Source organism: Stenella coeruleoalba (genome assembly GCF_951394435.1).
Source record: "Stenella coeruleoalba genome assembly, contig: scaffold_50, whole genome shotgun sequence".
In the NCBI taxonomy this organism is placed as follows: Eukaryota; Metazoa; Chordata; class Mammalia; order Artiodactyla; family Delphinidae; genus Stenella; species Stenella coeruleoalba.
In genome coordinates this window covers 767665-780139 of record NW_027645987.1, presented here as the reverse complement: position 1 = coordinate 780139, position 12475 = coordinate 767665, and the positions used below count along the sequence as shown (strand labels likewise).

Sequence of the window (12475 nt, the reverse complement as noted above, 5' to 3'; positions counted from 1 at the left end):
AAGTTTACATTCCGTGTATTACTGATATCTTATGATGTTTCTTTTTCTGTGTGACTTATTTCAGTTAGAATCATCATACCTGAATCCACTCATTGTGATGCTAAGGGCCTGATGACATAGATTTCATTGCTGAGTGATACTGCATTGTACGTAAGTACCACAAGTTCTTTATCCATTTTTCACTTTCTGGGATGTTGAACTTTTACTGTAAACGAGGTTCTTGTAAACAGAGCCGTTCCAAACTTTGGGGTGGCTGTGTCTTTTTGATTTTAATTTCCCTAAGCTATAGGACCATAAGTGGAAGTGCCCTAGGCTCTGTTGCTTTGTTTTTTAGATGTTTCAGGAAACACCATACACTTCTCCCAAGTGTCTGTTGGCAATTTACATCCCGCCCATCAGCATAACAAGGCTCCCAGTTCTCAATGGCCTGTTGCCTTTCTGGATTTTACACTTTTTTCAGATGGCCCTTTTGACCGGGGGGGAAGTGAGACTTCACTGTAGTGCAGATTTCCTTTGCAAGCTTGCTTGGTTGGCCAAAAAGGGCGTATGCGTTTTTTCCTGAATATATTCAGGAAAAAACGCATACGCCCTTTTTGGCCAAGTGCATCATTGTGGACGTTCTGCCTCTTTTCCTATGCTTTCAATGCAATTCCAGTCTACCTCCTGAAATCGGTTTCCTGCAATTCTGCCCCGCTTTCAAGTCCTCTTGGCAGCCTTACTTCAGTCTATTTTTGGACGATAGCTGTCATTTATAACTCTGCAGGTTTGTGAATTACAGTGCCCCTGAGCTCCTTTCTTCAACTCGCTTTCTTGTGACCTGGCCGCAACACCGCAGGATGGCTTCAGGCCCTAATCTGGTTCCGGCACGGCACGCTGAGCCTTTGGTTAATTCCTCTTCCTGGTGGGAAATGAGAGTTAAATTTGCCCGTCCAGACACCTCCAGCTAGTCTCTCATTGGTTCTCACTATTCCTGTTCATCTTCCGCAGAAATTGCAAACTGGGTCAAACAGGAGGTTAAAGGGACTGACTCTCCAAGTGGGGAGAGTGTTAGTAAAGCGTCTGGAATGTTGGACCCAAGTACCAGCGTACGAAAACTGAGACATATTTGAACACGTCTGCCGATCACATGGTTGATCATACTCTAGGTTCCACATGCATGTTTTAGCTGAAGGAAGAATACCTTAAACCTGGGTAGTTGAAACCCGTGGAATGGGTACCATGCAATATGACTTCAAAGGGTCTTCATTTGCTCACCGAACCTCTCCAATCCTATCACTGCTGCGTTTATGCCCCTGTACACATGCTTGATTCTCTTTCGGAGACATAGCAATCCATAGGTTTTAAGATACTTACAAGTCAGGTACATTCTTAGGCGTTTAATATGCGGTGTTGAGTCCATTTTGTTGAGCAAGGAGTAGCTCTTGTCTATTCCATATTTGGCTTAAGGAACTTTATCTGTGCTCATTTCAATCTCTGGTTTTATGCAGCACCCCAACTCACCTTTCCCCTTAAGGAAGCATAAGTTGGTTTTCTAAATTTGAGACACTGTTCTGTTCTGTAATTCAGTTTCTGTGTAGCCAAGTTTACATTCCGTGTATTACTGATATCTTATGATGTTTCTTTTTCTGTGTGACTTATTTCAGTTAGAATCATCATACCTGAATCCACTCATTGTGCTGCTAAGGGCCTGATGACACAGATTTCATTGCTGAGTGATATTGCTTTGTAAGTAAATACCACAACTTCTTTATCCATTTTTCACTTTCTGCGATGTTGAACTTGTACTGTAAACGAGGTTCTTGTAAACAGAGCCGTTCCAAACTTTGGGGTGGCTGTGTCTTTTTGATTTTAATTTCCCTAAGCTATAGGACCATAAGTGGAAGTGCCCTAGGCTCTGTTGCTTTGTTTTTTAGATGTTTCAGGAAACACCATACACTTCTCCCAGGTGTCTGTTGGCAATTTACATCCCGCCAATCAGCATAACAAGGCTCCCAGTTCTCCATGGCCTGTCCTGCCTTTCTGGATTTTACACTTTTTTCAGATGGCCCTTTTGACCGGGGGGGAAGTGAGACTTCACTGTAGTGCAGATTTCCTTTGCAAGCTTGCTTGGTTGGCCAAAAAGGGCGTATGCGTTTTTTCCTGAATATATTCAGGAAAAAACGCATACGCCCTTTTTGGCCAAGTGCATCATTGTGGACGTTCTGCCTCTTTTCCTATGCTTTCAATGCAATTCCAGTCTACCTCCTGAAATCGGTTTCCTGCAATTCTGCCCCGCTTTCAAGTCCTCTTGGCAGCCTTACTTCAGTCTATTTTTGGACGATAGCTGTCATTTATAACTCTGCAGGTTTGTGAATTACAGTGCCCCTGAGCTCCTTTCTTCAACTCGCTTTCTTGTGACCTGGCCGCAACACCGCAGGATGGCTTCAGGCCCTAATCTGGTTCCGGCACGGCACGCTGAGCCTTTGGTTAATTCCTCTTCCTGGTGGGAAATGAGAGTTAAATTTGCCCGTCCAGACACCTCCAGCTAGTCTCTCATTGGTTCTCACTATTCCTGTTCATCTTCCGCAGAAATTGCAAACTGGGTCAAACAGGAGGTTAAAGGGACTGACTCTCCAAGTGGGGAGAGTGTTAGTAAAGCGTCTGGAATGTTGGACCCAAGTACCAGCGTACGAAAACTGAGACATATTTGAACACGTCTCCCGATCACATGGTTGATCATACTCTAGGTTCCACATGCATGTTTTAGCTGAAGGAAGAATACCTTAAACCTGGGTAGTTGAAACCCGTGGAATGGGTACCATGCAATATGACTTCAAAGGGTCTTCATTTGCTCACCGAACCTCTCCAATCCTATCACTGCTGCGTTTATGCCCCTGTACACATGCTTGATTCTCTTTCGGAGACATAGCAATCCATAGGTTTTAAGATACTTACAAGTCAGGTACATTCTTAGGCGTTTAATATGCGGTGTTGAGTCCATTTTGTTGAGCAAGGAGTAGCTCTTGTCTATTCCATATTTGGCTTAAGGAACTTTATCTGTGCTCATTTCAATCTCTGGTTTTATGCAGCACCCCAACTCACCTTTCCCCTTAAGGAAGCATAAGTTGGTTTTCTAAATTTGAGACACTGTTCTGTTCTGTAATTCAGTTTCTGTGTAGCCAAGTTTACATTCCGTGTATTACTGATATCTTATGATGTTTCTTTTTCTGTGTGACTTATTTCAGTTAGAATCATCATACCTGAATCCACTCATTGTGCTGCTAAGGGCCTGATGACACAGATTTCATTGCTGAGTGATATTGCTTTGTAAGTAAATACCACAACTTCTTTATCCATTTTTCACTTTCTGCGATGTTGAACTTGTACTGTAAACGAGGTTCTTGTAAACAGAGCCGTTCCAAACTTTGGGGTGGCTGTGTCTTTTTGATTTTAATTTCCCTAAGCTATAGGACCATAAGTGGAAGTGCCCTAGGCTCTGTTGCTTTGTTTTTTAGATGTTTCAGGAAACACCATACACTTCTCCCAGGTGTCTGTTGGCAATTTACATCCCGCCAATCAGCATAACAAGGCTCCCAGTTCTCCATGGCCTGTCCTGCCTTTCTGGATTTTACACTTTTTTCAGATGGCCCTTTTGACCGAGGGGAAGTGAGACTTCATTGTAGTGCAGATTTCCTTTGCAAGCTTGCTTGGTTGGCCAAAAAGGGCGTATGCGTTTTTTCCTGAATATATTTTTGGCCAAGTGCATCATTGTGGACGTTCTGCCTCTTTTCCTATGCTTTCAATGCAATTCCAGTCTACCTCCTGAAATCGGTTTCCTGCAATTCTGCCCCGCTTTCAAGTCCTCTTGGCAGCCTTACTTCAGTCTATTTTTGGACGATAGCTGTCATTTATAACTCTGCAGGTTTGTCAATTACAGTGCCCCTGAGCTCCTTTCTTTAACTCGCTTTCTTGTGACCTGGCCGCAACACCGCAGGATGGCTTCAGGCCCTAATCTGGTTCCGGCCCGGCATGCTGAGCCTTTGGTTAATTCCTCTTCCTGGTGGGAAATGAGAGTTAAATTTGCCCGTCCAGACACCTCCAGCTAGCCTCTCATTGGTTCTCGCTATTCCTGTTCATCTTCCGCAGAAATTGCAAACTGGGCCAAACAGGAGGTTAAAGGGACTGACTCTCCAAGTCGGGAGAGTGTTAGTAAAGCGTCTGGAATGTTGCACCCGAGTACCAGGGGAGGAAAACTGAGACATATTTGAACACGTCTCCCGTTCACATGGTTGATCATACTCTGGGTTCCACATGCATGTTTTAGCTGAAGGAAGAATACCTTAAACCTGGAGAGTTGAGACCCGTGTAATGGGTACCATGCAATATGACTTCAAAGGGTCTTCATTTGCTCACCGAACCTCTCCAATCCTATCACTGCTGGGTTTATGCCCCTGTACACACGCTTGATTCTCTTTTGGAGACATAGCAATCCATAGGTTTTAAGATACTTACTAGTCAGGTACATTCTTAGGGGTTTAATATGGGGTTTTGAGTCCATTTCGTTGAGCAAGGAGTAGCTCTTGTCTATTCCATATTTGGCTTAAGGAACTTTATCTGTGCTCATTTCAATCTCTGGTTTTATGCAGCACCCCAACTCACCTTTCCCCTTAAGCAAGCATAAGTTGGTTTTCTAAATTTGAGAACCTGTTCTGTTTTGGAATGCAGTTCCTGTGTAGCCAAGTTTACATTCCGTGTATTAGTGATATCTTATGATGTTTCTTTTTCTGTGTGACTTATTTCAGTTAGAATCATCGTACCTGAATCTACTCATTGTGCTGCTACGGGCCTGATGACACAGATTTCATTGCTGAGTGATATTGCTTTGTAAGTAAATACCACAACTTCTTTATCCATTTTTCACTTTCTGCGATGTTGAACTTGTACTGTAAACGAGGTTCTTGTAAACAGAGCCGTTCCAAACTTTGGGGTGGCTGTGTCTTTTTGATTTTAATTTCCCTAAGCTATAGGACCATAAGTGGCAGTGCCCTAGGCTCTGTTGCTTTGTTTTTTAGATGTTTCAGGAAACACCATACACTTCTCCCGAGTGTCTGTTGGCAATTTACATCCCGCCCATCAGCATAACAAGGCTCCCAGTTGTCCATGGCCTGTCCTGCCTTTCTGGATTTTACACTTTTTTCAGATGGCCCTTTTGACCGGGGGGAAGTGAGACTTCATTGTAGTGCAGATTTCCTTTGCAAGCTTGCTTGGTTGGCCAAAAAGGGCGTATGCATTTTTTCCTGAATATATTCAGGAAAAAACGCATACGCCCTTTTTGGCCAAGTGCATCATTGTGGACGTTCTGCCTCTTTTCCTATGCTTTCAATGCAATTCCAGTCTACCTCCTGAAATCGGTTTCCTGCAATTCTGCCCCGCTTTCAAGTCCTCTTGGCAGCCTTACTTCAGTGTATTTTTGGACGATAGCTGTCATTTATAACTCTGCAGGTTTGTGAATTACAGTGCCCCTGAGCTCCTTTCTTCAACTCGCTTTCTTTTGAGCTGGCCGCAACACCGCAGGATGGCTTCAGGCCCTAATCTGGTTCCGGTACGGCACGCTGAGCCTTTGGTTATTTCCTCTTCCTGGTGGGAAATGAGAGTTAAATTTGCCCGTCCAGACACCTCCAGCTAGCCTCTCATTGGTTCTCGCTATTCCTGTTCATCTTCCGCAGAAATTGCAAACTGGGCCAAACAGGAGGTTAAAGGCGCTGACTCTCCAAGTGGGGAGAGTGTTAGTAAAGCGTCTGGAATGTTGCACCCGAGTACCAGGGGAGGAAAACTGAGACATATTTGAACACGTCTCCCGTTCACATGGTTGATCATACTTGGGTTCCACATGCATGTTTTAGCTGAAGGAAGAATACCTTAAACCTGGGTAGTTGAAACCCGTGGAATGGGTACCATGCAATATGACTTCAAAGGGTCTTCATTTGCTCACCGAACCTCTCCAATCCTATCACTGCTGCGTTTATGCCCCTGTACACATGCTTGATTCTCTTTCGGAGACATAGCAATCCATAGGTTTTAAGATACTTACTAGTCAGGTACATTCTTAGGCGTTTAATATGCGGTGTTGAGTCCATTTCGTTGAGCAAGGAGTAGCTCTTGTCTATTCCATATTTGACTTAAGGAACTTTATCTGTGCTCATTTCAATCTCTGGTTTTATGCAGCACCCCAACTCACCTTTCCCCTTAAGCAAGCATAAGTTGGTTTTCTAAATTTGAGACACTGTTCTGTTTTGGAATTCAGTTCCTGTGTAGCCAAGTTTACATTCCGTGTATTAGTGATATCTTATGATGTTTCTTTTTCTGTGTGACTTATTTCAGTTAGAATCATCGTACCTGAATCCACTCATTGTGCTGCTAAGGGCCTGAAGACACAGATTTCATTGCTGAGTGATATTGCTTTGTAAGTAAATACCACAACTTCTTTATCCATTTTTCTCTTTCTGCGATGTTGAACTTGTAGTGTAAACGAGGTTCTTGTAAACAGAGCCGTTCCAAACTTTGGGGTGGCGGTGTCTTTTTGATTTTAATTTCCCTAAGCTATAGGACCATAAGTGGAAGTGCCCTAGGTTCTGTTGCTTTGTTTTTTACATGTTTCAGGAAACACCATACACTTCTCCCGAGTGGTTGTTGGCAATTTACATCCCGCCCATCAGCATAACAAGGCTCCCAGTTCTCCATGGCCTGTCTTGTCTTTCTGGATTTTATACTTTTTTCAGATGGCCCTTTTGACCGGGGGGAAGTGAGACTTCATTGTAGTGCAGATTTCCTTTGCAAGCTTGCTTGGTTGGCCACAAAGGGCGTATGCGTTTTTTCCTGAATATATTCAGGAAAAAACGCATACGCCCTTTTTGGCCAAGTGCATCATTGTGGACGTTCTGCCTCTTTTCCTATGCTTTCAATGCAATTCCAGTCTACCTCCTGAAATCGGTTTCCTGCAATTCTGCCCCGCTTTCAAGTCCTCTTGGCAGCCTTACTTCAGTCTATTTTTGGACGATAGCTGTCATTTATAACTCTGCAGGTTTGTGAATTACAGTGCCCCTGAGCTCCTTTCTTCAACTCGCTTTCTTGTGACCTGGCCGCAACACCGCAGGATGGCTTCAGGCCCTAATCTGGTTCTGGCACGGCACGCTGAGGCTTTGGTTAATTCCTCTTCCTGGTGGGAAATGAGAGTTAAATTTGCCCGTCCAGACACCTCCAGCTAGTCTCTCATTGGTTCTCGCTATTCCTGTTCATCTTCCGCAGAAATTGCAAACTGGGCCAAACAGGAGGTTAAAGGGACTGACTCTCCAAGTCGGGAGAGTGTTAGTAAAGCGTCTGGAATGTTGCACCCGAGTACCAGGGGAGTAAAACTGAGACATATTTGAACACGTCTCCCGATCACATGGTTGATCATACTCTAGGTTCCACATGCATGTTTTAGCTGAAGGAAGAATACATTAAACATGGAGGGTTGAGACCCGTGTAATGCGTACCATGCAATATGACTTCAAAGGGTCTTCATTTGCTCACCGAACCTCTCCAATCCTATCACTGCTGCGTTTATGCCCCTGTACACATGCTTGATTCTCTTTCGGAGACATAGCAATCCATAGGTTTTAAGATACTTACTAGTCAGGTACATTCTTAGGCGTTTAATATGCGGTGTTGAGTCCATTTCGTTGAGCAAGGAGTAGCTCTTGTCTATTCCATATTTGACTTAAGGAACTTTATCTTTGCTCATTTCAATCTCTGGTTTTATGCAGCACCCCAACTCACCTTTACCCTTAAGCAAGCATAAGTTGGTTTTCTAAATTTGAGACCCTGTTCTGTTCTGTAATTCAGTTCCTGTGTAGCCAAGTTTACATTCCGTGTATTACTGATATCTTATGATGTTTCTTTTCTGTGTGACTTATTTCAGTTAGAATGATCATACCTGAATCCACTCATTGTGATGCTAAGGGCCTGATGACATAGATTTCATTGCTGAGTGATATTGCTTTGTAAGTAAATACCACAAGTTCTTTATCCATTTTTCACTTTCTGCGATGTTGAACTTGTACTGTAAACGAGGTTCTTGTAAACAGAGCCGTTCAAAACTTTGGGGTGGCTGTGTCTTTTTGACTTTAATTTCCCTAAGCTATAGGACCATAAGTGGAAGTGCCCTAGGCTCTGTTGCTTTGTTTTTTAGATGTTTCAGGAAACACCATACACTTCTCCCAAGTGTCTGTTGGCAATTTACATCCCGCCCATCAGCATAACAAGGCTCCTAGTTCTCCATGGCCTGTCCTGCCTTTCTGGATTTTACACTTTTTTCAAATGGCCCTTTTGACCGGGGGGAAGTGAGACTTCATTGTAGTGCAGATTTCCTTTGCAAGCTTGCTTGGTTGGCCAAAAAGGGCGTATGCGTTTTTTCCTGAATATATTCAGGAAAAAACGCATACGCCCTTTTTGGCCAAGTGCATCATTGTGGACGTTCTGCCTCATTTCCTATGCTTTCAATGCAATTCCAGTCTACCTCCTGAAATCGGTTTCCTGCAATTCTGCCCCGCTTTCAAGTCCTCTTGGCAGCCTTACTTCAGTCTATTTTTGGACGATAGCTGTCATTTATAACTCTGCAGGTTTGTGAATTACAGTGCCCCTGAGCTCCTTTCTTCAACTTGCTTTCTTGTGACCTGGCCGCAACACCGCAGGATGGCTTCAGGCCCTAATCTGGTTCCGGCACGGCACGCTGAGCCTTTGGTTATTTCCTCTTCCTGGTCGGAAATGAGAGTTAAATTTGCCCGTCCAGACACCTCCAGCTAGCCTCTCATTGGTTCTCGCTATTCCTGTTCATCTTCCGCAGAAATTGCAAACTGGGCCAAACAGGAGGTTAAAGGCGCTGACTCTCCAAGTGGGGAGAGTGTTAGTAAAGCGTCTGGAATGTTGCACCCGAGTACCAGGGGAGTAAAACTGAGACATATTTGAACACGTCTCCCGTTCACATGGTTGATCATACTTGGGTTCCACATGCATGTTTTAGCTGAAGGAAGAATACCTTAAACCTGGGTAGTTGAAACCCGTGGAATGGGTACCATGCAATATGACTTCAAAGGGTCTTCATTTGCTCTCCGAACCTCTCCAATCCTATCACTGCTGCGTTTATGCCCCTGTACACATGCTTGATTCTCTTTCGGAGACATAGCAATCCATAGGTTTTAAGATACTTACTAGTCAGGTACATTCTTAGGCGTTTAATATGGGGTGTTGAGTCCATTTCGTTGAGCAAGGAGTAGCTCTTGTCTATTCCATATTTGACTTAAGGAACTTTATCTGTGCTCATTTCAATCTCTGGTTTTATGCAGCACCCCAACTCACCTTTACCCTTAAGCAAGCATAAGTTGGTTTTCTAAATTTGAGACCCTGTTCTGTTGTGTAATTCAGTTCCTGTGTAGCCAAGTTTACATTCCATGTATTACTGATATCTTATGATGTTTCTTTTTCTGTGTGACTTATTTCAGTTAGAATCATCATACCTGAATCCACTCATTGTGCTGCTAAGAGCCTGATGACACAGATTTCATTGCTGAGTGATATTGCTTTGTAAGTAAATACCACAACTTCTTTATCCATTTTTCACTTTCTGCGATGTTGAACTTGTACTGTAAGCGAGGTTCTTGTAAACAGAGCTGTTCCAAACTTTGGGGTGGCTGTGTCTTTTTGATTTTAATTTCCCTAAGCTATAGGACCATAAGTGGAAGTGCCCTAGGTTCTGTTGCTTTGTTTTTTAGATGTTTCAGGAAACACCATACACTTCTCCCGAGTGGTTGTTGGCAATTTACATCCCGCCCATCAGCATAACAAAGCTCCCAGTTCTCCATGGCCTGTCCTGCCTTTCTGGATTTTACACTTTTTTCAGATGGCCCTTTTGACCGGGGGGAAGTGAGACTTCATTGTAGTGCAGATTTCCTTTGCAAGCTTGCTTGGTTGGCCAAAAAGGGCGTATGCGTTTTTTCCTGAATATATTCAGGAAAAAACGCATACGCCCTTTTTGGCCAAGTGCATCATTGTGGACGTTCTGCCTCTTTTCCTATGCTTTCAATGCAATTCCAGTCTACCTCCTGAAATCGGTTTCCTGCAATTCTGCCCCGCTTTCAAGTCCTCTTGGCAGCCTTACTTCAGTCTATTTTTGGACGATAGCTGTCATTTATAACTCTGCAGGTTTGTGAATTACAGTGCCCCTGAGCTCCTTTCTTCAACTCGCTTTCTTGTGACCTGGCCGCAACACCGCAGGATGGCTTCAGGCCCTAATCTGGTTCCGGCCCGGCATGCTGAGCCTTTGGTTAATTCCTCTTCCTGGTGGGAAATGAGAGTTAAATTTGCCCGTCCAGACACCTCCAGCTAGCCTCTCATTGGTTCTCGCTATTCCTGTTCATCTTCCGCAGAAATTGCAAACTGGGCCAAACAGGAGGTTAAAGGGACTGACTCTCCAAGTCGGGAGAGTGTTAGTAAAGCGTCTGGAATGTTGCACCCGAGTACCAGGGGAGGAAAACTGAGACATATTTGAACACGTCTCCCGTTCACATGGTTGATCATACTCTGGGTTCCACATGCATGTTTTAGCTGAAGGAAGAATACCTTAAACCTGGAGAGTTGAGACCCGTGTAATGGGTACCATGCAATATGACTTCAAAGGGTCTTCATTTGCTCACCGAACCTCTCCAATCCTATCACTGCTGGGTTTATGCCCCTGTACACACGCTTGATTCTCTTTTGGAGACATAGCAATCCATAGGTTTTAAGATACTTACTAGTCAGGTACATTCTTAGGGGTTTAATATGGGGTTTTGAGTCCATTTCGTTGAGCAAGGAGTAGCTCTTGTCTATTCCATATTTGGCTTAAGGAACTTTATCTGTGCTCATTTCAATCTCTGGTTTTATGCAGCACCCCAACTCACCTTTCCCCTTAAGCAAGCATAAGTTGGTTTTCTAAATTTGAGACCCTGTTCTGTTTTGGAATGCAGTTCCTGTGTAGCCAAGTTTACATTCCGTGTATTAGTGATATCTTATGATGTTTCTTTTTCTGTGTGACTTATTTCAGTTAGAATCATCGTACCTGAATCTACTCATTGTGCTGCTACGGGCCTGATGACACAGATTTCATTGCTGAGTGATATTGCTTTGTAAGTAAATACCACAACTTCTTTATCCATTTTTCACTTTCTGCGATGTTGAACTTGTACTGTAAACGAGGTTCTTGTAAACAGAGCCGTTCCAAACTTTGGGGTGGCTGTGTCTTTTTGATTTTAATTTCCCTAAGCTATAGGACCATAAGTGGCAGTGCCCTAGGCTCTGTTGCTTTGTTTTTTAGATGTTTCAGGAAACACCATACACTTCTCCCGAGTGTCTGTTGGCAATTTACATCCCGCCCATCAGCATAACAAGGCTCCCAGTTGTCCATGGCCTGTCCTGCCTTTCTGGATTTTACACTTTTTTCAGATGGCCCTTTTGACCGGGGGGAAGTGAGACTTCATTGTAGTGCAGATTTCCTTTGCAAGCTTGCTTGGTTGGCCAAAAAGGGCGTATGCATTTTTTCCTGAATATATTCAGGAAAAAACGCATACGCCCTTTTTGGCCAAGTGCATCATTGTGGACGTTCTGCCTCTTTTCCTATGCTTTCAATGCAATTCCAGTCTACCTCCTGAAATCGGTTTCCTGCAATTCTGCCCCGCTTTCAAGTCCTCTTGGCAGCCTTACTTCAGTGTATTTTTGGACGATAGCTGTCATTTATAACTCTGCAGGTTTGTGAATTACAGTGCCCCTGAGCTCCTTTCTTCAACTCGCTTTCTTTTGAGCTGGCCGCAACACCGCAGGATGGCTTCAGGCCCTAATCTGGTTCCGGTACGGCACGCTGAGCCTTTGGTTATTTCCTCTTCCTGGTGGGAAATGAGAGTTAAATTTGCCCGTCCAGACACCTCCAGCTAGCCTCTCATTGGTTCTCGCTATTCCTGTTCATCTTCCGCAGAAATTGCAAACTGGGCCAAACAGGAGGTTAAAGGCGCTGACTCTCCAAGTGGGGAGAGTGTTAGTAAAGCGTCTGGAATGTTGCACCCGAGTACCAGGGGAGGAAAACTGAGACATATTTGAACACGTCTCCCGTTCACATGGTTGATCATACTTGGGTTCCACATGCATGTTTTAGCTGAAGGAAGAATACCTAAAACCTGGGTAGTTGAAACCCGTGGAATGGGTACCATGCAATATGACTTCAAAGGGTCTTCATTTGCTCACCGAACCTCTCCAATCCTATCACTGCTGCGTTTATGCCCCTGTACACATGCTTGATTCTCTTTCGGAGACATAGCAATCCATAGGTTTTAAGATACTTACTAGTCAGGTACATTCTTAGGCGTTTAATATGCGGTGTTGAGTCCATTTCGTTGAGCAAGGAGTAGCTCTTGTCTATTCCATATTTGAC

At 43.9% G+C, this 12475-nt stretch overlaps 1 long non-coding RNA gene across 10 annotated transcripts in view; it reads left to right on the top strand.

The window, feature by feature from the left end:
• The window catches only part of LOC307181410, a 1574020-nt gene that overhangs the window by 960742 nt on the left and 600803 nt on the right, over positions 1-12475 (top strand). The window lies entirely within an intron of this gene.